This window comes from Adelges cooleyi, unplaced genomic scaffold (assembly GCF_023614345.1).
Source record: "Adelges cooleyi isolate 19-005CV unplaced genomic scaffold, UGA_ACOO_1.1 ACOO_flye_CR_arks_rails_tigmint_CR_PRNA_167, whole genome shotgun sequence".
NCBI classification, from domain to species: Eukaryota; Metazoa; Arthropoda; class Insecta; order Hemiptera; family Adelgidae; genus Adelges; species Adelges cooleyi.
This window is the reverse complement of record NW_026095824.1, coordinates 1126868-1133003: the sequence shown is the minus strand read 5'-3', so window position 1 is coordinate 1133003 and position 6136 is coordinate 1126868.

Here is a 6136-nt window from a genome sequence, read left to right as displayed (position 1 = left end):
TTGGTCGCATAAATTTCAGAACTCACACAGACACACACCACACGACTGGTTTGAACAGTTAACGCGTGTCCCCGGATTATTTATGGCGTGTTTTTATTATCTCTATAAGGCGCTGCTCGATGGAAGTTTTTGGCTCAAATACCCGCAGAACATAAACTGTGACCCACGTCATTTTAATGTAAATGAGCTGTTGGGCCAAGGTCCGTGCATTATGGGAAATTCCGTTTGATTGCACATAATAGCCAAGTCTGACTTTTTTTGGAAAAATATATTTTAATATTTTTTACTTCTTTAAGTGCTTGTATCTAAGGTTAAATTAAAGTTTTTCATAAAACCCGACTAGTGAACCTAGTTAAAGTTCTCCTTTTTTTAACGGTACCAACATTTTTATTCTATGACCAATTCGCTTTGACGCTTTACCGTAAACCCATTTTTTACGATTATTTTTAAAGGGTATAAAGTCCTCTTAATGTGCCTCTAAAAACTCTTAAAAACATAATATTATGCAAATAAAATAACACGGAAATTTGTTTACTGCTAACGGTTAAGGAAAATAATAGAGCGGGAAGTGTGCGGTGGCCGTTTATTCTTAGGTTAGAAAAAACGATTAAATAAGATAGATTAATACTAATTTATAAGGTATAACAAAGTCACTTATCACTATCAAATGCACAACCACTTCCAAATTCCAACAACTGTTCTTAAACCGAGTCATTAACTTGTACTTACTTACTTACTTGTTCCGTAGAAATGTATTCATTATTTTTATTTACAAGTATTTTAAATTTTTAAAATAAATTTGTCGAAACCATTGACCGTGATTATGATACTAAATAAAAAATGTACCTAGCCGTTAAGGTTTTAAGTGCTCTTAACATTTTTTAAACATGACAAGATTATTCATATTGCTGTAGTATTTGTGTAAAAAGGGATAAGTAAAATTTCTTAATCTAGTCTAAAGACTTCAATATGACGTAAGCTATCAAGTTTAGTAGTATAAACATTTCATCTGTGCTTATACTATGCTTTACTTGTTGGTGGAAAGTGAAGTTAAACGATAATTATGTATCAACATGATTTAGCTAAAAGAAAATACATAATATGAATTCGGCTTTTCCCCGACTGTCCAAATACTAAAGAATTTTATTTCTTTTTAAAACATCACATACACGGAGGAAATTTCTAAAAACTAAAAAAAAAAACTGACTGAAAAGAAATACGTTACTATTATTTTTAATGTCAACGGAGTTGCATGTGTTAAAATATGTTCATCGTATGTAAATTTCCAAAAATGAAGAATGTCACGTTAATGGTAAATCATATTTCAATTGTGTCTAGTCTTCTAACCATGTAATTGTGTTTCGATCAAACGCTTCGAAGGTGGTGAATTGAAGACCTTGCACAGGAGGAAAGGATCTAAATGACTTAACATGTTTAATGTTTTCTATATTTTGATGAATTGAAAAGCAGTTCCAACAATACAATTATTTTTGGCATTAATAGATAGGTACAATGTGACATACATTCGGCTCTTTTGCAACACAAGAGACTTGTCGGGTGTCGTTTTTGAAAAAAATTATTTCTATTCAAAACGAAACACGTTGGCCTGAAATAAATTGTTGTTGGCAAATAAATCAAATTGCAGTATGCGCTAAGACAAATTTTATTTTTATTCTTATACAAACACAGTGAAATATAATTGTCTAAGCGAGGAGTTTGTACTCATGCTCGTGTGCATTCTGCATAGGAATATCATGTGAAATGTATCCTTATCGCTTTGTCTTACAAGCTCCTCAAATGAGTTATTTACAAGTGTATTGTATTTGTACTCTGTGTATTGATTGTAACAAAAATTAAATAACATACAAGTTACCAACTGAACTTCGATAAGTTAGCGAGTATAATAGTTGTTAGTTACAGGTATTTAGTGTTTAGAAATCTTAACACGATTATTAGATAATAATCGGTTTTGTGACAATACCTGATAATAATAATATGGTCAAAATAGACCAAGGGTAACCATAAAAAAGCATTAAAACATTTTTATTGGCGTTTGCGTCCAATCTTCATAAAAGATTTTTAAACGTTTTTTTTTTTTTGTGTTAAGAAGCGTCATCGGAAATGTCGCAATACCTAATAAATAATATAGTTAAATAAAAAATAAATAAAATACATACTACACTGCACCAGTATAATTATTCATGTCTGCGGATAGTAGACATTTCATCGCAATCACCTTTCGTGTATTTGTGTTACAAGGACTTGGCGTAAAACACACAACGCATTTAGTAAATACTTAAATGAAAATATTGCCCGGAAAACCCGATTGTTGTAAACATGTGTGTATTCTTTTAGTTATGAATATGAGATTAACCCCTTTTTCCTACGGTCTTGTTTAAAAAAAAAAATTGTTTTAAATGTAGTAATTATTTTTAACACCTTTTTGTCATGTGTCAATGTTCACAAGATTAAATGTATTTTAAATAGTTAGCAGAGTTATATGATTTATCCCGGCACCCTATCACATAGCAGTTGACAATTAGGTGGGTCCTAATGTTTATTGTTATAATTGTATCTATAGCTACTATAAGTGTAGGCCGTTAGATTAATGCAGAAATACCAATTAGAGGGTACACAATTTCTGGATCTGCGTTTGATGTAATGAACTACTTATTTTTTTCAAAATTACTTTTGCCGAGATTTAAAATGCACGCATTAAGTATAATTTAGAATTGTTCCGTTGACTGATGAATGGCGGTAATATTAACTATACCGTTCAAAGGGTGGTACGGCGTTAAACAAACTGTATTATCGAACTTCTCTATCGATATTGTAGTAGAAAAAATATCGGTTCGGTTTAAATCTAAAACATGTTGTTGACAAGATTGTAATCGACAAGTCTGTTTATAAGTATACTATAATAATATATTGTAGGTATCACAAGCAAATCAACTATGACAATCTGTTTACATATTAATATATTATGTATAGTGGAATTTTCGATAATAAACCGTGGTTTTCCTGATGTGTTTATACACGATTAACATACATGTATGTATATTATTATATTGTATAATTAATACCATCTTAGATCTCAAATGCTTTCCTCGTATTATCTTAGTCTTGGCTTGATGGTTGGTCAGCCAACGACATCAATCCGATCACGTCTGTCTGCGTTGAAATTTATGCTGAAAACCAGAATCGGTATGATGTTGCTATGCACACTTGGTGTCACGGCTTATAACATAATGTTTTCAATAATCTAAACGACCTTTATTATAATATTTTAACAGGTAGCTATGTATGTTATTGTAGCGTTATAATATAATATACGTACGGGTGTTTCAACACGTTTATAATATGGTCCAAGCTACACCCAATGAAGGTCTTTATTATAATCATAATATATATTATTATGTTATTATTATGAATTTGTATTTACGGCGATAACGGGAAAGACTTCGACTCGTGTCTGGTTTCAACTTAAAACGCAATAAACTCATGATTAAAATATCTATTGACAATAACCTACGGTAGATAGATGTGATATTACTTATTAATTTTGCTAGTTTACAGTAAAAAATGATATATAAATGCATTTGATACAACTTTGTCTTACGTTACCATAAATAGTAATTAAAGAGATGAATCAATTTTGTTTTTTTTTTTGGAACACTGAACCGGTATTAGTCTTAAATTTATGTGCTTTTCTACGCACCTTTCACAGTTTTTGTTTTCTAAACCCTCAAACTAATGTGTTCCATCAGATGCCATCTTTAGTTGAAGCTATAGAAAAAGGGTGAACCTGTGTGGCTAAGACAAAAAATAAGAACACTAACGTTTAATTACTATTCAGCTGTTCTATTGAATTAGGTGACTCACATTTCATTAAACAATTATACCTACCTCTGAAGTCATCGTTATTGTCGGGGCCTCGACGATCCAATCAAGTGAGTCGCAAAAGAAACGTTGTCACCTCTGCGTATTTCAAACGTTCAATGTCTAAATGAGAATAAAAATCGTCGGGTCATACTTTTTTCGTTTCCAATAATAACTTATTAATTTATTGAAATGGTAAATACTTACCGAAATTCGCACATTAACCCTACCGCAATAACCATTCAATCTTTACACGGTATGTAGATTTTTAATGTGTAACGTGTACGCAAATAAACGATCAAGTTCTCGAAAATTCATCGTTTTAAGTACATTAGTAGCAGGACCGGACGATTCGTCAACCGTATAATAAATTTAGATCTTTGCGTAGGTATACATGTATACATAGATCGGTTATTCTATTTACTTAATTATTATGCACAATGCGATACACAAAATGTATGATTTAAGAAACTAAGTTAAATTGATTTTAAGCCGGTCTTACAGAATCGCACCTATACATATGTATATTATTACAATATACGTCATTTCCAGAGCGAGGCGAACGAGGACTTTTTAGTGTTTAGCAAAATATGACACCTTTGCTCTCATTCGGAGCTAATAGGCAACATAATGAGTATGACATAATGTGTTATTATTACATGTTATTTTTCTGCTACTAAATACAGTCTGCACGCACACAGTGGCGGTTTTGCGCAAGATGAATAATCGGTAAAATTGAAAACGTATGTCACTGATGGCAATAATTAACATAGGCATCTGCGTACAGCTAACTAGTTTCGTCAGCCAACAGGACCTTAGGGCTAGGGTCGTTTCATTTCCTCGGTAGGTACGCTACTGCTGTACAGGTATGCGTGTGGCGCCAGCGGTCGGCCAGAAACTCGGTAGGTATAGCCGAGCCGTTAAACATACACTCGGTAAACTCTGGCGGCAGGTGTGGCCGACGGAACGGTCAACAAATCTGTAACATGTCGATTTAAATAAAAAAAAAACCAACGACTATACATAATACAATAATATAATATACATGTATACTAGAACAAAACGGCGATCGCGTTCCATCAGCTGAATTTGTTAGCGTTGCATCAGCGCCACCATACGCCCCCGGAGGTCACCAATCGACGAACTTGGTCCCATTTAAGTAGGTCACCGCCGTCGTCGTAATAGTCGCATTTCTTTATTTTTTTCGTGATTATTTCATTTTTTTTTCTTTTTTTTTTTTACTTTAAACTCCGTGACCGGCAAAAGCACGAGCACGCCATAGCTGTTTCTTTTCTATAACTTTGAAAACGTATACACACACACACAAGTCACAAACAATAAATTTCGTTCAATCGAAATGGACGCAAGTGGACTTTTCTAAACTTGACCGAAAAAAAAAACAACCACAAAACAAAGTAACGTTTTGAATACTTTTTTTTGTATACACATCACTATGTTGTTTGATTCGTCGCGGACATACGAATAATTTATTGTAATTAACCGAGATGTGTGTAGTGAGGAAAAATAAAACAATTATCCATTTTTTGGTCTGTATAATTGTACTTGGGCTCGGAGTGTACAGAGTACCTGGGCAGTGGCGCTATGTTTTAAGTATAACAACCACCGCATAATTTTGAGATTTACGAGGATGCGTCTAAAAATGTATACTTGTCTTACTTAATATTTTGCAATATGTAAGTAAGGATTCTGAGAGGCAACGTCTCCAAAATAGCTTATTTGAGTCATTGTAAAAAAGAGGGTGGACACTAGTGATTTTTCATTGCCACACTAAAAAAAAACAATATACTTCGGTAACCTATGACTATGATTACAACAGTATAGTATACAACACTCTTACTCAATATACTCAATATAATAATGTCAAGTGTTCATAATCGTTAATAGAATATTCTGAAGTAGGTATTAATAGAGTATTAAACTCCTACTCAGGAATTTGCAAAAATAAGTTTAAGTACAATTCATCACAAGATTCAAGTACTGATTACAGTTATGGCATACTTATAAATTACTCAGGTATTATAACAATAACTAATGTTAAAGATATTTACAAACCGTATTACGTACACTGCAATAAGAAATTTACAAATTATACTCAGTAGTCAAACCTACTACTGTATTTCTTTTCATAGTCAAATTTTAAAATATTTCCAAGTACTTAGCTTTCATTCACACCTACCGAAGTGTATTTCCACTCGAATACTAATATATTTTCCATGCGTCCAGAAGTTAAGTACAT